The sequence below is a fragment of the Chiloscyllium plagiosum genome, chromosome 50 (genome assembly GCF_004010195.1).
Source record: "Chiloscyllium plagiosum isolate BGI_BamShark_2017 chromosome 50, ASM401019v2, whole genome shotgun sequence".
Taxonomy (NCBI): Eukaryota; Metazoa; Chordata; class Chondrichthyes; order Orectolobiformes; family Hemiscylliidae; genus Chiloscyllium; species Chiloscyllium plagiosum.
The window spans coordinates 7,414,420-7,439,295 of record NC_057759.1 but is presented as its reverse complement, the minus strand read 5'-3'; positions in this window follow the sequence as shown (position 1 = coordinate 7,439,295).

Sequence of the window (24,876 nt, the reverse complement as noted above, 5' to 3'; positions counted from 1 at the left end):
GCAATCAGATTGATACTTTCTTTTTTTCTGGCTACATCTCTCCCATATGATTGTAAGATCTCTTTCAGTTTATGTTGGTATTGCTCTGGGAGATATATCAATAAGAGCCAATGGATGCTTTCTGTCTGGATTTCAGGAAGGCCTTCGATAAAGTATCACACAGGAGATCATTGAATAAGATAAGGGTAAATGGTGTCAGAGGCAAACCTGGCTGTCTGGCAGAAAGTAGAAAGTGGGGATGAAAGGGTCCTTCTCAGGATGGCAGCCAGTGACATGTGGCGTTCTGCAAGGCTAAGCATTGGGACCACAACGTTTCATTTTGTATAGAATCCCCTAGTGTGGAAACAGGCCCTTCGACCGAACAAGTCAACACTCACTATCCGAAGGGTAACCCACACAGACCAATTCCCCTACCCTTTTACTGTACATTAACCCCTGACTAATGCACCAAACCTGCATATCTCTGAACACTATGTGCAATTTGGCATGACTAATTCACCTAACCTGCACATCTTTGGATTGTGAGAGGAAACTGGAGAAGCTGGTGGAAACGGACGCAGGCAAGGGAGACGGTGCAAGCACCACACGGACGGTCTCCCGAGGCTGGATTCGAATTCAGATCCCTGGTGCTGTGACGCTACAGTTTTAATGACTAAGCCACCGTGCCGAACCCATTGCACATCAACGATCTAGATGAAGGAACTGAAGGCTGTATGACTAATGTTGTGGATGATACAAAGCTAGGCAGAGGGACAAGTAACATTGTGGGACGCTGCGGGATTTGGACCGGCTGGAAGAGTGGGCGAAGAAGCGGCAGATGGAGTACAATGTTGTAAAGCGTGAGGTTATGCACTTTGGTGGGAAGAGTAGAGGCATAATCTATTTTCTAAATGGGGAGAAAATACAGATATTTGAAGTGCAAAGAGACTTGAGTTTTCAAGTCCAATATTGTATTAAAGTTCATTTGCAGATTGAGTCATTAGTTTGGAAGTCAAGTGCAAATATGGAATTAATTTTGATAGGACTTGAATATAAAAGCAGGGAAGTACTTCTGAGGCTCGATAAGGCTCTGGTCAGACCACATTTGGAGAATTGTGTGCAGTTTTGGACGCCATATCTTAGGAAGAACGTCCGGCCCTGGAAGAGGAGCTTCACAAAGATGGTCTCAGTGATGAAAACCTCAGTTTATGAGGTGCAATTAACGACTCTGAGTCTAAGCTAGATGGAGGTTAAAAGGATGAGATGGGGTCTAATTGAAACATACAGAAAAGTGAATGGCCCAGACGAGTGGATGGTGAGAAAATATTTCCTTTGGTAAGAGAGACTAGGATCCAAGGGCACAGAATAAAGAGGTAAGTAGAAACATCTTCTGCCAGAGAATGGTGAAGTATTGTAATTAATTGCCACTAAAGGCTGTGGAATCCAAGTCATTTAGTATATTCAAGACGAAGATAGAGAGATTCTTGAGAATCAAAAGGATCAAAGCTTACAGGGAGGAAGTGGGAATCTGGCGATGAGAAACTTACCAGCCATGAATAAGTACTCCATCGCACCCGATGGGCTGAATGGCCTAATTTATTTTCTTGGGTCTTATGGCAACTTTGGTTGGCATCCAATGGCTGGGAGGTCGAATATTAGTGCGAGCAATTGTCACATGATGTGGCTAGAATAGGAGGACTTCCCAGCAAATATCACCGCCAATGGGGAGGGGAGGATTATTGACCCTCTCAATCAACACTATCTCTCAATTAATGCCCTCCTCCCTCCACCAACAGCCTCTTCCCTCTAAGAACATATCGCTCCTTCAACATCCTCCGTAATCCACCCAACACCACTTCTCCATCCACCAACCTATCCTTCCCTCCACGATCAGCCTCACCCGTCCAACATGCCCCGCCTCCATAATCCTCCTATTCCATCAACTACACCTTTCTTACCACCTGCCTCCATCAATTCCCACCACTCTACAGCAATTCCTACGTTTTCTCTATTGCAACATTCCATTAGAAAAGCTCTCACACAATCGATCTATCCCCCATTCAGTGCCTCTGTAAACTTTACTGAGATGGTGACTGTAAACCATCTATCATTGTTCACATTGACATTCCCGCGTTTAGAGAGCCGGATCATCGCAGCCATTCACACTGAGATTCCCAGTTTAGCGAGCTGGATCATCCTGGCTGTTCACACTGACGATCACAGTTTTGGGATCTGCACCATTCCAGCTGTTCACACTGATATTTCTGGTTTGGATCTGCACCATCCTGGCTGTTCACACCGAGACTCCCATTTTTGAGAGCCAGACTATCTGCTGTTCACAATGGGATTCCTGGTTTAGAGAGCTCTACAATCCAGAGACACTTCCTGGGACACTTCTGTAAATACAGACACACTCCCCAGGAACGCCCTTTAAATACGGACCCTCCACAGGATCCCCGTGGAAACAGCAACAAATCCCCAGGAAAGCCCTGTAAATACAGCCACACTCCTCGGCACACCCACGTAAAAACTGACAGTCTCTCCTGGACACCCTGTAAATGCTGACACACTCTCCCAGACCCGCATGCAAATCCTGACTGACTCCGAGGCACCATCCCCTGTAAATAATCACACCCTCCCAGGGACCTTCACTGTAAATACCGATGCACACGCCAGAACCCTCCCCTGTAAATAACAACACACTCCCTGTGATACCCCCTGTAAAAAATGACACAATCCGTGGAATAAAATGTAAATACCGACTCACAGCCTGGTAACCCCCAGCAAATACTGACACCCCTCCTGAGAACCCCTTGCAAATGCACACACACTCTCGGTGAGTCACAGTGTTAATACCAACTGAATACCCAGGAGCCACACTCTAAATGCTGACACGCTTCCCAGCACCCCATTGTAAATACTGACACACTTCCTAGGACTCCACTCTACCTACTGTCACACTCCCCAGAAACCCCCAATAAATGTCAAACATCTCGCCAGGACGCCCCTTGTAAATAGCGACACACTCCCTGGAACACCCCTACAAATACTGACTTGCTCCCCGGGAACATCTTCAAATGCTGACACCCTCCTGCAGAACGCCCTGGAAAAACCGACTGACTCCCTAGCACCATCCCCCGTAAATAGAGGCAGCCCACCTGGGAACACCACCTCCCTCCCCCCCATAAATACCGATGCTCTCTGCAGGACCCTCCACCGTAAATACCCACACATGCCCCGGGAAACCCCTGTAAATACTGACACATTGCCTGAGACCCCCTTGCAAATGCGGGCACACTCATCGGGACATGCCTTTAAATACCGACACACTCTCCAGGATCTCACATTCAACACTGACAGACTCCCCAGGAACCCTATGTAAATACTGACAACCTTCCCAGAATACCCTGTACTGAAACACTTTTTTAACACCTGTAAATAATGGCATCTTCCCACAGAGCCGCCAATGCCTCGCACACCCTGTGAACTTCCCGAGCAAATAAAGACACACTCCCTGGGAACTCTATGTAGATACTGACAACCTCCCATGAACACCCTACAAATACTGAACCATTCCCCAGTAGCCCCCCTGTAAATACAGACACATTTGTCGAGAACCCATTGTAAATGCTGACATACTCCCCAGAATCGCCCTGTAGATACCAACTCACTCGCCAGGAGCCTCATTGTAAATACCAACACACTCCCCGGTATCCCACAGTAAATACTGATAATCCAATGAGGCCCCCATGTAAATAGTGACACACTGCTAGGGAACTCCTGATAAGTATCATCACACTCCCTGGGATGCGCTGTGTAAATATTGAGACTCTTCCTGCAACACGCTTGTAAATTTTGAATATAATCCCCGGGAACTCCTGCAAATGTACCAGCACGCTCCCCAGCACGCCCCCTGTAAATGCTAATAATCTCCAGAGGACACACCGGAATATATTTACACACTCCCCGAGACGGCACTGTAAATACCAACACACTCCCCGTGACCCTCACCTACTAATACTGGTAAATTTCCCAGGACTGCCCATGTAAATACTGACACACATCCCTGGACTCCACTGTTAATCCTTACACATTTTCTGGCAACCCCCGAAAAGTGCAAACAGATTCCCTGCTACTCACCTGTAAATAGTAACACTATCCCTCTGACCGCTTGTGAATAATAATGCACCCTCTGGTACCCTTCTGCAACTCCCGAACATTCACCAGGCTTCCCACCCCCCAGAAACACCGACGTACTCTCCAGTACTTCCCTCCCCTGTGTGTACCTATGCACGCCCCGGGAATCCACCGGAAATAGCAGCACATTCCCTGTCAATACAGACATACTCCCAGGACACAACTTAAATACTGACAAATTCCTGGGGCCCGCTGGAAAGACTGACACACACCACGGGAGTCTCGCTGCAAATACCGACACACTCCCCAGGACCCGCGGAAATACCGACACACTCCCCAAAACCCCCTTGTAAACACTGACCTACTCCCCGGAACACCCCTGAAAATACAAACAGACACCCCTGGACCCCTCGCCCCCATACACATACTGACACACGCACTGGGACTCATCCCTTTAAAATACCGACACACATCCCAGCATATCCCTGTAAATCCTTATGTTCTGCTCGGGACCCGCCGCCTATAAATGCAGACACGCTTAGGGACCCTACCTTTTATTACTAACCCACTCCCTGGGACTTGGTCTAATACCGACACACTTTCCTGCACCAAACTGTAAAGACTGACGCACTCATCAGCACTTCCATGTAAATGCCAACATTCTCCCAAGGGCCCCCAGTAAATATTGACATACTCCCCCTGACCTCACTGTAAATACCGACTGATTCTCCGGCATCCCGTCTAAATTATGACACCCTACCTTAGACACCCCCACTAAATGCAATTGTACTCTCCATGAGTCACCCCTGCAAATACAAACATGCACCACGGGATCCAACGTAATACCAATACCCTCCCTGGGATCCCCCATAAATACTTAAACACTTTCTGTAACTCCTGCTAAATACCGACACGCTCCCTGGAAGACCCCTCCTGTAAATACACTCAAACTCTCCGAGACATCCATGTAAATACCGACACACTCCCTAGGACAACCCCTGTAATTACAGAAACAATCCTCAGGATCCCCCGCCCCATTAATACCGATAGATTCCCCGGGACACCCTTGTAAATGCTGACACACTCCCCGTAATCTCGATTATCATTACTGATGCACTCCCCGGGAACCCCAATCTGTACATGCTGACACCTTCACTGGGTCAAACCTGTAAATACCGCCACACTCCACAGGACGCCCTGCAAATACCGACATTCTCCCCGGGACATCCCCATAAATGCCAACACCCCCCCCCCCCCCCGTAAAGAGTGATACGCTCCCCTGGACCACCCCCATAAATACTGACAAACTCACCGAGGCACTCCCTAGTAAATACACGCACACTCCTCAGGTTGTCCCTAAAATATATAGAAACAGTCCCTGGGACTGATTTGTAAATACTGACACATTTTCGCCAAACCCCCTGGAAATATCGACATACACCCCAGGACCCCGCTGTAAATACCGACAACCTCCCCTGGTCACCTCCTGTAAACGCAGATACACTCCCAGGAACCAAACTGTAAATACCGACACACGTTCGCCAACACTCCAGTAAATGCTGGCAGACACCTTGGACTCAGCCTATAAATACAGACACACTCCCAGGGTCCCCCCGTAAATACTGACGAACACCCCGACTCTCCCCTGCAAATATCAACTCATACCACGGGATACCCTGTAAATACCGGCATACACGTTGCAACCCATCCTGTAAATACCTATACACGCTTTGGAATCCCCTGTAAATGCCGGCACACTCCCTGGTATATCCCTGTAAATACTGACACACTCCCCCAGTCATCCTATCTATTAGTGACACACTTCCCCGGGACCCTCCCTGTAAATACTGACACACTCCTCGGGAACTCTGACCTGTAAATACTGACACAGGCCCTGGCACACGACCCATAAGTACAGACACACTTGCATGGACACTGTGAAGAATTACTGACAGAATCCTGGGACTCTTGGTAAATAACAGCACACTCCATGGGTGCTCACTGTGAATACCGACACACTCCCAGGGAGTGCCCTGTCAATACTGACACTCTCCCCGCAAACTCCCCTCAACAAATACGGACACTTATCCACAGGACACACCAGTAAATGGTGACACATTCCCCAGACGCCTTCTAAATATAATGACTCTCCATCACTATCCCTGTAAATAATGACACCCTACTTTAGACGCCCCATGTAAATACCAACACACTCCCCAGGAGTTCACTGCACATAATAACACACTCACTGACAACCCCCTGTAATTCTGACACACTCGCCAGAACACTCAGTAAATACCAATACTCTCTGCGAAACTACCCTGTCAATACTGACACGCTCCCCGTGACCCCCGAGGTAAATTCCGACACATTCCCGGGACCCCACTCCAAATAATGTTATATTCCCAGGGAGTGATTAAATATTGACATACTTTCTGGAATCCCCCCCCCCGCCCACGATAAATACTGACACACTTCCCATAGACCTCTCTGTAAATACCAGCATACACACCGGGACACCCCTACACATACTGGCACACTCACTCAGACCCCCCCACCTGTAAATACAGACACAAGCCTTGGGACATCCCTATCAATAATACCCACTCCCCGGGACACCCTGCAATAACTGACAGACTCCCCGGGATCGCTCTGCAAATACCAACACAGTCCCCGGCACCCACTCTAAATACCAAACATTTGCCGAGAACACCACAGTAAATACTGGCACACACCCCTGGACGCACCATTAAATGCCAACTGACTCACCAGCACCATCCCGTGTACATCATAACACACTACCTTGGAACCCCCTGGCAAATATTGACTCACAACCTGTGACTCTCCCCTGTAAATGCCGACACACTCCCTGGAAGCTCCCTGTAAATGTCAATGCTCTCCCTGGGATCCCGGGAATCCCAATGTAAATACCGGCAATCTCCCATGGACTGCCCTCTAAATAACGACACACTCCCCGGGACCTCCAGTAAACACCAATACACACTCTCTGGGGCACCACTGAAAATACTGATGCAGTACCCCCACCCTCTCCCCAGTAATTACCAACACAGTCCTTGGTAGCCTCCTTTAAACACCCCTCGGAACATCCAGCAAATACCAATACTCTCCACAGAGCACCCCTGCAAATACCTTCACCTTCCCTGGAACCCCACTATAAATACTAATGCACTTCCTGGGCTGCCCTTAGAGTCCCTAGAAAATCTTCATGTGACCATGGACACACTCCCCGTGACAGCCTGTAAATATAGAAACACTCCCTGGGACCATCCTGTAAATACTGACACACTCCCCTGTACATACCGGCATACTACCCAGGAACCCCTGTAAGTACTGATAGACTCCCTGGGAACAGGACTCCTTCGTAAATACTGACTCCCATCTTGGGCCTGCCCTGTAAATACTGGCACACTCTCCGTAACCCGACCTGTGTGTCCTTACACACTCCACGGATGCCCCATAAAATAGTGACATACTCCTCTGGATCCGACACCCCCACCCCCCGTAAATACTGACACACAGCCTGCACCCACCCCCCATAACTACCAACACTATCCTCCCAGTGAGCCTCCTGTGCTACCAACACACTTCACAGGACACCTTCGAAATACCAACACAGTGCCCAGGATAACTCTGTAAATGCTGATTCACTCCCCGGGACCCGCATGGAGACACCAACACACTCCCTGTGATCCCAGCTCTACAAGTACTGAAGCACACACCGGTAACCCCCTGTAAATTCTGAAACACACCTCAAGACTCCCCTGTAAATACCAACACACTTTCCATTTCTAAATACTGATATACTCCCCGGGCACTCCTGTAAATACATTGTTTAGTTTTATATCATATAAAGCTAAGCTTACAATGGCAGGCCACCTCAGACCCGTGGCATGTGCCTCTTGCTTGATATGGGAGCTTACGAACGTGTCTTACGTTCCTGACTCGTATACTTGCAAGAAGTGTGTCTAGCTGCAGCTCTTGGTTGACCACATGATGGCTCTGGAGCTGCGCATGGACTCACTGTGGACTGTCCGCGATGTTGAGGAGGTCGTGGATAGCACGTTTAGTGAACTGGTCACATCGCAGGTTAGAATTGCTGAGAGAGACAGTGAATGGGTGACCAAAAGACAGAAAAAGAGTAGGAAGGCAGTGCAGGTGTCTCCTGCGGTCATCTCCCTCCAACGGTATACTGTATTGGGTACTGTTGGCGGAGATGGCTCACGGAGAGGGCAGCGGTTGTCAAGATAATGGCACCGTGATGGGCACTGCTGTTCAGAAGGGCGGGAAAAAGACAAATAAGGCCATAGTCATAGGGGATTCTATTGTGAGGGGAGTAGATAGCGCTTCTGTGGCCGAAAACGGGAATCCTGGATGGTACTTTGCCTCCCAGGTGCTTTGCCTCCCAGGGATGTCATGGATTAGCTGCAGAGCATTCTAAAAGGGGAGGGTGAACAGCCAGTTATCTTGGGTGCATATAGGCACCAATAATACAAGTAAACAACGACATGAGGTTCTGAAAGAAGAATTCAGTGAGCTCGGAGATAAGTTAAAGAGGAGGACCTCAAAGGTAGTGATCTCGGGATTGCTACCAGTGTCACGTCCTTGTCAGTGTAGAAATGAAAAAAAAAGGCAGAATGAACACGTGGCTTGAGAAATGGTGTAGGAGGGAGGAATTCAGATTTGTTGGACATTGGGACTAGTTCTGGGGAAGGTGGTTCTATTACAAAATGGTGGCATATGGTTTTCAATCCAAAAAAAGTGAGCTGATGCATTTAGGCAAGACTAATTATAGAGCGTATCATACAAAGAACGGAAGAGCCTTGGGAAAAGTTGATGTGCAGAGAGATCTGGGAGTGCAGGACCATTTTACCCTGAAGTTTGCTGCACAGGTGGAGAGAGTGGTCAAGAAGGCATATAGTATGCGTGCCTTCGTTGGACGGGGTATTGAGTGTACAAGCTGGCAAGTCATGTTAAAATTGTAGAAGACATTGGCTCTGCCACATTTAGAATATTGCGTACAGTTCTGGTCGCCACATTACCAAAAGGATGTGGACGCTTTGGAGATGATGCAGAGGAGGTTTACGAAGATGTTGCCCAGTATGGAAGGTGCGAGCTATGAAGAGAGGTTGCGTAGGTTAGGTTTATTTTCGTTTGTAGAAAGATGATTGAGGTGGGACCTGATTGAGGTTTACAAAATCATGAAGGGTACAGACAGGATAGATAGAGACAAGCCTTTTCCCAGGGTGAAGGATTCAATAATGAGAGGTCATGCTTTCAAGGTGAGAGTTGGAAAGTGTAAGGGGGAAATAAGTGGCAAGTCCTTCGCACAGAGGGTGATTGGTGTCTGGAACGCGTTGCCAGCAGAGGTGGTAGAGGCAGGCACGGTAGATTCATTTAAGATGCGTCTGGACAGATGCATGAGTAGGTCGGGAGCACAGGAATAGATGCTTAGGCAGGTTTAGACAGTACGTTTGAATCGGCTCGGGCTTGGACAGCTGAGGGGCCTGTTCCTGGGTTGTAAACTTTTCTTGTTCTTCTTTGGTCTTGAACACACTCACTTGGACCCTAATGTAAACACCGATACAGTCCATGCACTAACCCCTTGTAAATACTGAAACAATCCTCCGGACACCCTTGTAAATAGCGATACACTCCCAGCATCACCATATAAGCACTGACACACTCCATGCATTTCCCTCCCCTTGTAAATACACTCTTCAGAACACCCCTATAAATACAAACACAGTGCCCGGGACCGCTATGTAATCATTGGCACACATTCTACACACCCCCGCCTTGTAAATACTGACACACGTCGGGACACCCCTGTGAATACAAATACACTCCCTGGGAACCCTTGAAAAATCTGACACCCGCCGTGCAACCTCCTCCCCTTTGTGAATACTGACACACTCAGTGGGACACCACTGTAAATACTGGTATGATCACCATGATACCGCGCCCCCACAGTAAATTCTGACGCATTCCCCGGGACCCAACTGCAAATGCCGACACCCCTCCCGGGAACTCCCCCTGTAACTACCGACACACTCCTTGGGAACCCCTGTAAATACCAAAACACTCACCAGGAACTCGCTATAAATCCTGACACGCACCTGGGCCCTCCTGTAAAATTTTGACACACTCCACAATACCCGACCTGTATATACTGACATGCTGCATGGAATGCCCATGTAAATGCTGACATACTGCCCTGGGAACCCCCGTAAATACCGACACACTTCCAGACAAACCCCTTCTAAATACCAACACTCTCCCTCGGACCCCACCATGAATGCTGACTCCCTCCCAAGATTCTCATGCAAATACTGACAGACACCCTGGCTGACCCCTTGTAAATCATGACACTCTACATTGGACCCCCTCAGTAAATACCAACACACACCTCGTGATTCTCCCTGTAAATACCGAAACATTCCACGGCCCCTGCAAATAATGATACACTCCATTAAAAATCCAGAAAGTACCAATATTCTCCTGCCCTGTAATTACTGACACACACCCGGTGCACCCCTTTTTAAATACCGACGCACTCCCCAGGATCCCTTTGGAAATGCTGGCACTGTCACTGGGAACTCCTGTAAGTACTGACAACCTCCGGGGACCGCCCTGAAAGTACCGAAACTCTCCCTGGGCCACCTACTGAAAACACTGACACAATCCCTACGAACCACTCTGTACGTTCTGATACACTCCCTGGTTCCCCCACCCTATGGCAAATACCGACAGTCCCCAAAATCCCCCTGTCACTACTGAAACGCTCCCTGGGACAACCAGTAAATAAGGGAACACTTTCCAGGAACTCCATGTAAGTACTGACAGAAACCTTGGAACAGACCCTTTAAATACCAACAGACCCCTCCCTCCCCCACATCGTATACTCTGACACACACTCCCGTTCCCGACTTGTGTATACTGCCATACTATACAGGGTTCCCCTGAAACTACGGACATACTCCCCAGGACTCCTCTGTAAATACCAACACATGCCCCATTAGCCCCGTGTAAACAGTGACACACTCCCCGAGTCTCTCCTGCAAATACCGACACACTCTCTGGGAAGTCTCCCTGCATTCCCCGGGACACCCTGTAAATTCCGAAACATTCTTCGGGAACCCCGTGTAAGTACTGACAGACGCCCTGGGATCATCGTTTTAAATATCGACACTCTCCTCCCCAAGCCCAATATGTACTGACACACTCCTGGGGACACTTCTGTAAATACTGACACACTCCCCAATACGCACCCTGTAAAGGCTGACACGCTCCACTGTACTCCCCGTCTATAAATATGGGCACACTCCCCTGGAGCCCCATGTAAATACAAGCACACTACCTCGGAAACCCCTATGTATACACTGAAACACTCCATGGCACCCCCCATATGTACTGACACACTCCCTGAGACACCCCTCGAAATATCGACACACTCCCCGTAACCCCCCTGTAAATACTGATCCACTCCGCAGGACACCGCATATAAATACCGACACAGTCCCCAGGACCCCCATTAACTACTGGCGTGCTCCCTAGGTCGCCTCTGCAAATACTGAAACGTTTCCCGCGACCCTCCCATTAAATAACAACACACTCCCTGAGACCACCCCTGCAAATACTGACACACACCCCACAAAATACTGACATGCTCCCCAGGCACTATGTCCCTGGAAATACCGACACACGCCGCGGGAACCATTCCCCTGTAAATATTGACACAAATATCGGGAGCCATTGGCAGCACCTACACATTCCCAGGGACCCCGTGTAAATACTGATTCAATTCTGCAAACCCCTCTGTAAATACTGACACGCACCCCTGGACCTCCAATGAATATTGACACACTCCCCAGGAATCACCTGTAAATACTGACACACTCCCAAGGATCCTAATTTATATACCGACACACTCCCCAGGACCCCTTTGCAAATACTGACACAGTCACTGGGAATCCCTGTAAGTAATGACACACTCCCTAGTACCCACGTAACAACTGAAACATTCCCCGGGTCACACAGTGTAATAACTGACACACTTCCTGAGACACACACTGTTCATACTGGCACATTCCCTGGGACACCACCAGCTAATCCCGACACACTCCCTCAAAAGTCCCCCTGTAACTACCGACATTCTCCCTGGGACACCCCGTAAACACCTAAACACTCTTCGGAAACTTCCTCTAAATGCTGACAGACACCCTGGGACGCTCCCTTTAAATACCTACACACTGCTTCCCCCCACCTCATCCACACGTCCTGGTACCAGACCTGTGTACACAGACACACTGCATTGCATGCCATTGAAAATATTGACATACTCCCGCGACCCTCTTATAAATACTGACACACTCCCCAGGAACCATCTGTGAGTACTGACAGACTCCCAGGGACCACTCTGTAAATACCGACACAATCCCCAGAATTCCAGTGTAAATACTCGCACACTTCCCGAGTCTGCCCTGCAAATAATGACATACGCTCTTGGAAGTTTCCTTATAACGATCAACACACTCCCAGGACCCCGTGTAAATACTGAAATACTCTTTGAGAAACGTCTCTAAATACTGACAGACTCCCCTGTGACCACCACTTTAAACACAGACACACTCGTGCCCACCCACTCCCGCTTGTAAATACCGACAAACTCCCTGGGAACCTCCTGTAAATACTGACACACTCCCCGAGACACCCCCCGTAAGGACTTACACACTCCGTGGGACGCCCCGCCTAATACTGACACATTCCCCCAGACCTCCTGTGCGTACTGACAGGCTCCCAGGGACCTCTCTATATATATCTCTAACTCCCCAAGATCCGCTGTAAATGCTAAAGCAGTCTTCAGTAACTCACTGTAAATATTGGCAGACACCCTTGGACCCCCCTTTAAATACCGAGACATTCCTGCACTCCCGTAGCCCATACATACTGACGTATGTATGCTTATATAACCCATGGATGCCCCTGAAAATACTAACATACTCTGTGAGATTCTCCTGTAGATACTGACACACTCCCTGGACCTCCCTGTAAGACTGACACACTCACTGAGATCCCCCATCTAAATGCTGACACATCTCCCCAGTACCTCCCAGTCAGTACTAAGACTCTCCCAGGGACCCATCTGTGAATATAGGCCACACTCTCTGGAAGCCTTATGTAAATACTGGCACATTACCCGGGAACACACTTGTAAATACCGAAACATTTTCCAGACCCACCCTGTACACACTGATTCAGTCCCTGAGACCCCATGTAAGTACTCACACAAGCACGGAGACCATCCTGTGTACATCGACGCAATCCCTAGAATCCTCCTCGAAATACTGACACCTTGCCTGGACCCCCTTTTAAATACTGACACACTCCCCGGGAACCTCTTGTAAATAACTACACACTCCCCAAAAACCCCGTGTAAGTATGGACACACTTCCTGGGATCCCGTGTCAATACTAACACACTCACTGAAAGCCGCTGCAAGTACTCACACACTATCCGACCACCACACCAACCTGAAACACTCCCCAGAATCTCCCTGTCCATATGAACACACTCGAGACAGTGCCCAGGACCCTTCTGTAAATACTGACACACTCCCCGGGACACCCCTGTTAATACCGACACAATCCTTGGCACCCTCATCTAAATACCGGCACACTCCCCAGGAGCCTCCTTTAAATACCGACACTCTACCCGGGAGTTCCGTGTAAATACTGACGTGCACATCTCCCACTCTCTCTCTCTCAACTCTCCCACATGCCTCTCTTTCTGTCTACCCCATTCCACATTCTCTCACTCTATTCCCTCCCAAGCTCTCTCTCCCTCTCTACTGTCCTTTCATTCTCTCTCCAATTCCACCATTACGTCTCTATCTCACTTTTAAATACATGTTATAATCTGAGCTCTGTGGTAGAGTTCCTCGTAATAGAAGACCCTAGTGATAGAAGGGTCACAATTCTGGAACTACCTCCACAACAGTGTTATAGACCAGACAATCTCCCTCAAAATATATTAAGAAAATAGCCTTAACCCTAAATTTTTCTTATTTTAAAGGCAAGTGCCAGGTGTTGTGTTCCATTTAAGCTATCAAATGTGAAGCAAAACACACTTTCTTTTGTTGTATCTTAACAATAATGTATGAATAAAGAAGAAATTGGAATAACTTATCTCCATTGGGAAACTTAACAGGATAATAAGTTATTTTACTACTAGACAGTAACTGGTCCAATATACTAACATCCCATAAACACACCCTTGACAGAGGCAAAATAGATTACCTCGCAAGTAACTCTCCAGTCCAGGAGGAAAAACATCAAGAGTGTGAGACAGCACAAGAGAGATTACAAGAAAAACAGAGAGAGAGATGTACTGCAACTTCCACACCTAGCTTCAAGACCCCAGCAGGAATTGCTAAGAAAACTAAAACTAAAAATCCTGATTCTGTGGGAGCTTGACCCCACCCATATGAGTGGCACAGTGGCTCAGTGGTTAGCACTGCTGCTTCACAGTGCCAGGGACCCAGATTTGATTCCAATCTCGGGTGACTGTCTGTGTGGAGTTTGCACATTCTCCTGTGTCTGTGTGGGTTTCCTTTGGGTGCTTTGGTTTCCTCCCACACTCCAAAGATGTACAGGTCAGGTGAATTGGCCATGCTAACTTACCCATAGTGTTAGGTGCATTAGTCAGTGGGAAATGGGTCTCCTTGGGTTACTCTTCAGAGGGTCGGTGTGGACTTGTCTGGTCAAAGAGCCTGTTTCCACACTGTAGGGAATCTAATCTAAGCATTCACACTGCTTCCACTGTTCCTTCATTTTTAAAAAAATCCCAAGGCCTCACAAGCTGTTTACTTTATGGAGTAGCTCTGTACCTCTGTCTGAAAGCCTCGCTTCAGAAAAGAATAGGACAAAATATACCTCTTAAGGCCATAGTATCATCACAACAACATTGAGCATGTCTTTGCACCAAGTGGACTACAGCAGTTCAAGAAGAGAACTCACCACTAGTTGTTCGAGGGCATTAGAGCTCACTGCTGATGGATAATAAATGTTGGCCCAGCCAACAAAGCCCACAAACCCTGAATGAATTAAGAAAAGCTCCAAAAACCCTTCCATTACAGGCTGAACAAGAATCTCTCCCACTCTTACCATGTGTATTGCTGTGTGATAGAAGTATTTGCAAATTGATAACCGACTTGTTTGGTTGCTTTATGACTGCCTGAATGAATAGGAACCCATCAGCACCAGCAGTGTTTTTCCCACACTTCAAGCGACAGGAGAGGAATAAACTTCAAGCCTAACATTAGTGATGGTAAATTCAGTAGAAATGTTTTACTCAAGGACTAAGTGAACATTCGTTACCAAAACCATAGTTTAAACATGGATTTGATCAAGGCAAATTGGTTAAATTCTGAGTGATCAAGTCATGCAAAGGATATTTGGGCTTTTTGAAGATCTTCAACTACAGGACTTTCTACACTCTATATAAAATTCCATCTGTAACTTGCATTAAATGTTGCTAATTGTATATTTTTGGTATGGGGCATGTGCAAACTCTCAGAGACTTCTCAGTAAAGTAATTGTAAAACTCTACAACCTGATTATGCCAATTTATGCTATTTGTGTAATTGGGCAATTTAACACAAATTAGGTACATCACTGGTTTTATGCTCAGAACTCAATGGACAGGAACATTGGACAGAGCATTCAACCTTAATTCATGGGCTTCCTGCCTAGCAAGTTGCATTGAAATGACTCACACAATAGCATGTGCCATTAGAATAAGTAAATACCCACACGTTAGAAGTACTAGAAGCGCTCCAAAGTAATTCTCAAACTTAAATGGATTCCATTCTTTAAATTCTGCCCCACATCGCACCTTTCCTTTCTTGTAAATGTCCTGCAAGAGAGAAATCTTAAGCTGGACGATAACTGGTTCCGTTACAAAAACTCCAATTTAATTGTCGAGATGAAGAGCATTAATTAAATTGGGTTGCTCCAGAAACCAAAGAAATCTTTGCAATCCATTGTTTTTGATGGGGTATTAAAATGGAAAGTTCAGTGAAGTCCAAGTAATTTACTTTCCACTTTATTTTCTGTGAATCTTTCGCTCCAGTTGCTTGCTGAAGGTGAATGAGCAAACCTCAAACTGAGTCAAGCAGGAAGAAAAGTAAATCTTTCCCTAGGAATCTTTAACTAGTTCTCAAATTGATGATATAAAGTTATGTGTGCGCTTAACTGGGTTGTTTGCTTCAGTTGACTGGCTCAAAATAAACACAAACATTCAAATTTAACAACCCTCCAAATTCAATCTTTGGAGGATTTATCTCTCTCTCTCTCTCTCTCTCTCCCTCACTTTCTCTCTCTCTCTACCCCTTTCCGCCTTTCTGTCTACCCTGCTTCCACACCCTTTCTCTTTATGCCCCACTCTCTCGTTACCCTCTCCAACTCTGTCTCTCAATCCCTACTTACACTCTGTCTCTACCCCACCAGCACTTTCACTTTCTCTTTCTCTCGACCCCGCCCCTCTCCTGTACTCTCGCACACACACTCTCTTCTTCCCTCATTTTCCCTCTGGCCGAATGTCCCTCCCTGTCTATCTGAAACACTCACCCTCGCTGCTCCTGCTCTCTCCCTCTGACCCAGAGACTAGAGGTGGTTGGAATGGCTGTCGGGGAGAGAGAGGATAGGCAGATGTAGGGAGGGGATGGGAGGAGGGAGAACATGAGGGAGAGATATAAAGGCGGGAGGGAAACAGAGACAGCAGGAGAATGAAAGAGAAAGGGATGGAGAGAGGAGTGGAGACTATTGGAGCGATGGGGTGAGAGGGAGAAAGAAAGAGTTGGGGAAGAGAGAGAGACTTAACGGGGAACAGAAGAAAAAGAGAGTGTGCGGGGAGAGACGAAGGGGGAAATGAGGAGAAGGGGAGAGGAAATAGGGAGAGAGTACAAAAGAGGGGAAAAGGGGTAGAAAGTGAGAGAGAGAGAGAGAGATGGATGCAGTTGACTGGAGATGCAGGGGACAGGATAGAGAGATCAATTCTGCAGAAGGCCTGGTAATAGTTGGTGACTGAGACGTTAAAGCAAGGACCAACTCCTTAAACCCAACTCCCGAACTCAGGTCGAGGTTCCTTTCCCTTACCTGAGGACCAAGACTTGGGGTTGAGTATCTCTCCCTCCAGCTCAGCTTCTTCAACACAGAGGCAGACAACAATATCGTTCATTCTGCTGTTCAGCAACCATAACAGGATGAATTTGGCCGAGATCACAAATAGTAAAATGATGGAGTTTTTCGATTTCTCATTTCTGTGTCAGACTGAGCGTACCCTTTGGAGTGAGCCCGGAGTGCCCTACCGGCTTTTCTGGTCACTAAAATGTGTGCGACGATGAAAACATTGAGCAGCAGAATCAGGGGAAATGAGAGAACCGGGGTTAGAATGTGGTAATGACCTCGATTGTGACCCAGACAATGGAGACATGAAAAGCGCACGTTACCTCACAAAACCAGGGTGCATTCCTCAGCCAATACCTAGCATTGAGCATAAAATACCAGAAAATGCTGTTCAAACAACCCAGCACTGTCACTACTCCCAGAACCACAGCCACTGCAATAGTTACTTTTCAACGTCTGGCAACAAATGACCACAAACCGATCAAAGGTGAAAGTGACAGTGAACCAGACTGAACCATCAGTGGCTGCATACATCAGGGTGGTATGGATATCGCAAACAGGGATGGACCTCAGGAACTAAAACTGTTCCCGATAAACAACGGCTATGTGTCTCAGTATCAGGTCGAGGATAATGATCAGGAGATCCGCCACTGCCATGTCTCCCAGGTAACGTCTGACACATGGAGATAATCCACAATCTTTATAAAGTAGGACGTAGATCGTCACTTTGTTAACTGTGTGGAAGGTAAACAAACACGTTATCGATCATCCTGGGAGCAAAGTGATCAGTTTGATTAAGGACCCAGTGCAATTTTCAAATGTGTTACCACGTTCAGAGATGTATTTAAATAATTCGAGCGGAATTTTTTTAAAAAAATGAAGGTCTGAATTACTGACAAAAAATGTGATGTAAAACATAAGAAACATAAACAACTCTCCCTCCCCAATCAGAACTTATAAATACCTGTGGGTACTTCGGAACAGTGACTCCTTCTCCCTGGAACGGGATCTCTTCCCTCGGGATCTTTTCCTTTGTTCAATTCGACTGACGATTGGACGTTCATCAGTAATGTCAGGAATAGAACGTTCTGGGGAATGTCGGCGAAAGAATGTTGGGCGCAGAATGTTCCAGGGAATTATGGGTATAGGATGTTCCATGAATGTCAGTTGTAGTATGTTGTGAATAGAATGTTCTGGGGACATTCGGGCATGGAATGTCCTGAGGAATATCAGTTATAGAATGATCTGGAGGATATCAGTTGAAGAATGTCCCAGTGAATGTCGGTGGTAGAATGTTTTGGAGCATGCTTGGTGCAGAATGATGTACGATCATCTTTAATGAAAATGCAGATGTCATCCTTTATTCAGCTATTTCCTACCACCTTTTTTTTCTGTTCTGCCTAACAGTCCCACCTGTAGAATGTTCTGGAAATTCAGTTCCCAATATTGGTCACCCTGTCGCTATGTCTCTCTCATGCCATTTAATTATATCTATTTCCCTTAATGTATGTAGTGAATTTCTCAGTCTGGTTTGAGAATAAAACATACATTCAGGCGGAAAGCCTTTCATTCAGCTTTTAGCTCATTTTTAGCCCTACTTGATTGTCACCTTTTTCCGCATATTGACCGATCGGGAAAGAGTCTGACATTGTCATACTCACAGAACCAGACCTGTTGGGTAATGTTTCAAATAACTGAAATAATAAATAGGAAGGTCTGAATTACTGACAAAAATGTGACGTAAAACACAAGAAACCCTCCCTCTTCAATCACAGAGAGGCACATTCAGATGGTTTCTAGAACATCCTCACACACTTATCACTCAAGAGCAGACACAGGTAACTTTTTTTTTCCAGTTCCTAATTCAGACGGTGGAAACATTGCTGTACTGAAGTATTGTCTCTCAATTCCTTGAAGTAAAACTGAGGTTGGACATTTCAGTCTTCTAATCGAAATTGTGGTCAATCCTCTGTGGCGAAGAAATGTAAACGCAGGGAAAACGTATTCACACCTTTAACTGCCTGAGGTGACTTTGGAACAATGTCTCCTTCTCCCTGGAACGAGATCCCTTCCTTCGGGTTCTTATCCTTTGTTCAATTCACTGACGTCCAGCCGTTCAGGGGTAGAACGTTCCGGGGAATTGCTGGTAGAGAATGTAATGGAGTCATAAAGAGCGACATCATTAAGGCCCTTCTGCCCATTAAATTTGATGAGACCCACTCAGACTAAGAGTGTGAATCTCTCGTCAAACTCAACTCAAATAATTTTCCAACAAAAACAACATGGTTAACAAAGTTATCTCAATCATTTGATGTAAGATCCTCTTTTACGATCATAGAGATTCCATTACTTATTCCAAACTCTCCCTCACTTCCTTTTCATTTTTGTCCAAGTCTCCCAAACATAAAATGTTCTGGATATTCAATTCCCAATATTGGTGTCCCTGTAGCCAGGTCTCACTAATGCCATGAAATCATATTTATTTGCCTCGATGTGTACATTGATTTCCTCAGTCTGTTTTGAGAATAAACCACGCATTCAGATAGAATGTCTTTCATTTTGCTTGATAATCACTATTCTATGCCCCATTGTCACCTTTATTCCTCATATAGACAAGGTCAGGAAACAGTCTGACACCGTCAAACTCACAGAATTAGACCTGATGGTAATGTTTCAAGATGCCCCATCATCATCCCTGGGTCTATCCCGGCCCAGCAGCAGGACGGACCAGTGTTGGGGACACCACTGAATACAAACAGGAAAGGAGTTGCCCTGGAAATCCCCAAGATTGATTCAAGAATCCAGGAAACCTCATGATAACAGGTCAAAAAGTCTTGGAAATCACCTGATGGTGGACATCTACTGTCCTCCTCATCACCTCTCCGTGATAACCCTGTACTTCTAAATGTTGATAACAGATCAGAGGAAACACTGAGAGTGACATGGAGGCAGTACGTACTCTCGGTGTGGGACTTCAATGTTCATCACCTGTGAAGTGTCTAATACGGGCCCACAATGAATGAGCAAGGAGAGGCCTCAAACGCACAACAACCACACTGTGGAAGTGATGGGAAAGTGGGAAACATTCTCACCAAACTCCTTGTCACAGATGGATCTGTCCCGAACATTATCTATAGGAGCAGCCAGCTCACAGTCCTGGCGGAGGGAAAGTCTCAGCCTCATATTGAAGATACTGTACACTTTGTTATGTTTTACACATCCTCTGAAGTAGGATATACTTCAAAAGGGCCAAGCAAATGGAAACGGAGCATTCATGAGGCTCTGTTGGCTATGTGCAGCTGCAGCATCAATGGTCTTCCCTCCACCATTAAGACAGAAATGGGCTGTTCGCTGATGGTTCCAAAATGTTCTGCACCACACACAACTGTACACATATTGAAGCAGGCCATTCAGCCCATCCAGAGTTTTAAACAGGAACAGAATGAGGCCATTCAGCCGTTTGAGGGTGTTACTCAGGGATTGGAGCAGATCTTTTCATCTCGTATGCCTGTTATATAGGAAATGAAAGGGAATATTTAGCCTTTTAAAGCTTCTACACAGATATACGGCGAGGACTGGTTACTGAGTCGGGAGCAGGGATAAATTGGTGATAAGTCAGCCTTTATCAGTTGAACAACTGCAGAGATACAGTGAGCAGTGCTGGGGCCTCAACTGTTTGAAAACGATATCAACGTTTTCGAGAAATGAAATAAATGTATTCTAACAAAGATAGCCAGGAAATTAAATTTTCAAGAGTACGTAGAGAATCTCTAATAGGATTAGTAATAGACATCAATTTTGCAGCTGGACTATAATGTGGGTAAACGTGAATTGGGATATTGTTCAGGAAGAATAAAAAACTGTATATTACAATAAATGGACAGAGATTACAGGACTTAGTGACAGAGTGTGTACTGGAGTGTTCACTCTGACCTGTTCAGACGTGGGAAGTGCTGCTCTATCTCCCTGATGGTTTGCTCCTGATGTTCCCATTTGGCCTCATTTTTCTCACTGCAGACGGGATACTTTAATGTAGTTGATTGCCGTTAGGGAGTGATGAGGAGGAGGGGATTTTGAACTATGTATCAAAAGGTTGGCCTTTATCCGAGAGACCAACCTTTCTTTCCACATGGTGACTCACAAAACTTTGGGAATGGCTGACTGCTTCTAAATAAATATACTGCGGCTGCTGTCAAGACAGTGTGTATTCACCAACATGATGTTCTATTCACCAACATGATATACTGTGCATGTTCACATTGTAGCATTAATGAAGTGAGAGGTGGAGTGTCGACTCACAAGAATGGTTACATAAAATAAGCGGACATAGCTGTTATATCAATCCACCTCACAGATAATCGCACACACCATAAATCCAGATGATATATCTATTCAGCACGGTGCACAGTATAGCGTAATCTATGCTTGGTGCAACCTGGTAATCTACTTAGAGTGCAAACCTGAGCAGACCACGGCAGTACATTAATAAATAAACCCTGACTAGATATCTGTCCAGCACCGGGATCTACACAGACCACAGCAGTACACTGATCTATAAACCTAGACTAGCTTTCTGTCCAGTACCGGGAGCTGCGCAAATCCCAGCAGTGCATTGATCGATAAACCCGGACTAGATATCTGTCCAGCACTGGGAGCTTGTAGAGACACCAGCAGTAAATTAATCCATAAACCTGGGCAACATATCTGTCCCGCACTGGGAGCTATGCAGACATTAGCAGTGAATTGATCTGTAAACCATCTGGTCGGCATGGACGGGTTGGACCGAAGGGTCTGTTTCCATGCTGTACATTTCTATGACTCTCTGACTCTAGATATCTGTCTAAACAGGGAGCTATGCAGGCAACAGCAGTGCACTGATCTGTAAACCCGCACTGGATATCTGTGCAGCACCGGGAAGCTGTGCAGATCACAACGGAGCATTGGTCTGTAAACCCGGGCTACATAACACTTCAGCACGGGGAGCTATGTAGACCACAGCAGTGCATTGATCTATAAACACCGACTAGGTATCTATCCAGTACAGGGATCTGTGCAGACTACAGCAGTGCATGGATGTCTCAATCCGGAGTCAATGTCTGTCCAGGACCAGGAGCCATATAGACACAGAAGTGCACTAATCTATAAACCCCTGGACGAGATATCTATCCAACACGGGGAGCTATGCAGACTTAACTGTGTATTAAGCTATAAATCCGAACTACATATCTGTCTAGCGCGGGGAGCTATGCAGACCACAGCAGTGCATTGAGCTACAAAGACGGACAGGATACTTGTCCATCACGGGGAGCAATACAGGAAACAGCAATGCTTTGATGATTAAACACAGACTAGATATCTGACCAGCAGCGAGTGGCATTCAGATCGCAGCAGTGCCTTGATCTATAACCCAGACGGGATATGTGACCAGCGTGAGGTAGTATGCAAACTAAAGCAGTGCACTGATTTATAAACCCGGACAGAAATATCTGTCCAGCAACAGAGGCTATGCAGAATGCAGCAGTTCTTTGATTTATAAATACAGAGTACGTATCTGTCCAGCAACAGAACCTTTCAGACCACAGCACTGTATTGATCTATAAACCCGGACTAGATATCTGTACATCACAGGGAGCTATGCAGACCCACCAGTTCGTTGATCTACAAAGCTGGACCAGATATCTGTATACCACATGGAGCTATGTAGGCCACAGCAGTGCCTTGATCTACAAAGCAGGACTAGGTATCAGTACAGCACCAGGACCAATGCAGATATCAGCAGTGTATTGATCTACAAAGCTAGACAAGATGTTTGCATAGCACCGGGAGCTATGCAGACTACAGCAGAGCATTGATCTACAAAACTGGACTACATATCTGTCCAGCACGGAGTCCATGCACATCACAGCAGTGCATTGTCTATAAACACGGATGAGATATCTGTCTAACAGGGGTAACTATGCAGGCCACAGCACTACATTGGTCTATAAACCCGGGCTAGACATCTGTCCAGCACGGGGAGCTAGGCAGACCACAGCACTGCATTGACCTATGAACCCGACCAGATATCTATTCAGCACAAGGAGCTATGCTGATTGCAACAGGACATTGATCTATAAACCCGGACGAGATATCTGTCCAGCACCCGGATGTATGCAGACCATCGTAGTACATTAACCTATGCACCTGAACTAGATATTTGCCCAGTACCGGGTGGTATGCAGAACGCATGATTGCATTGATCTATAACCCCGGACTAGATATCTGTCCAACACTGGGTAGTATGTAGGCCATAGTATTGCATTGCTCCATTAACATGGAGAAGATGTCGGCACAGCACCGGCAACTGTGACGACAACAGCATGGCATTGATCTTTAAACACGGACTAGATAATCTATCCAGCACATGAAGTTATGCAGATCACGGCTGTGCATTCATCAATAAACCCAGAATAGATATCGGTCCAACAGCGGCATCTATGCAGACCACAGTAGTGCATTGATCTATAAACCCCCGGACAAGATATCTGTCCAGCACAGGGATCTATGCAGGGTTTCAGTGTATTGATCTATAAATCTGAACTAGATATCTGTCTAGAACCGGGACCTATGCAGACCACAATAAACCCGGACTAAGTATCTGTCCAGCAGCAGGAGCAATGCAGAATACGACAGTGCATTGATCTATAAATCCGAACTAGATATGTGCCTAGCACCGGGAGCTATGCAGACCACAGCAGTGCATTGATCGACAAAGCCAGTCTTGGATATTTGTCCATCACAGGGAACAATGCAGGCCACAGCAGTGCTTTGATCAATAAACCCAGACTAGATATCTGACCAGCAGTGAGTGGCATTCATGTCGCAGCAGTGCATTGATATGTAACCCAGGCTGGATATGTGACCAGCGTTGGGTAGCATGCAGCCTAAAGCAGTGCACTGGTCTATCAACCCGGACAGGATATCTGTCCAGCAACAGGAACTGTGCAGAATACAGCAGGTCTCTTTATCTATAAAGACAGACTACGTATCCGTCCAGCAACAGATCCTGTTCAGACTATAGCACTGTATTGATCTGTAAACCCGGACTAGATATCTGTGCAGCACAGGGAGCTATGCAAACCACAGCAGTGCATTGATCTATAAACAAGTATGAGGTGTGTGTCTAGCAGGGCGAGCTACGCAGGCCACAGCAGTGCATTGGTCTATAAACCCGAGCTAGACATCTGTCCAGCACGAGGATCTAGGCCGACCACAACACTGCATTGACCTATAAACTCGAATTTGGTACCGATCCACCACCAGCAGCTCTGCGTCCAGGCAATATCCTTGTAAATTTCTTCTTCACTCTTTCCAGTTTAATAATATCCTTTCCTTAGGAAATAAGACAGGGCAAGTGTTAGAGTGGGAGCACTTTGGGACCAGTGACTATAATTCTATTAGTTTGAAAAATAGTTCTGGGAAAGGATAGCCCTGGTCCACAAGTTAATGTTATCAATTAGTGCAAGGCTTATTTAGATGTTATTAGGAAGAACTTAGAAAATATGATTGGAGAAAC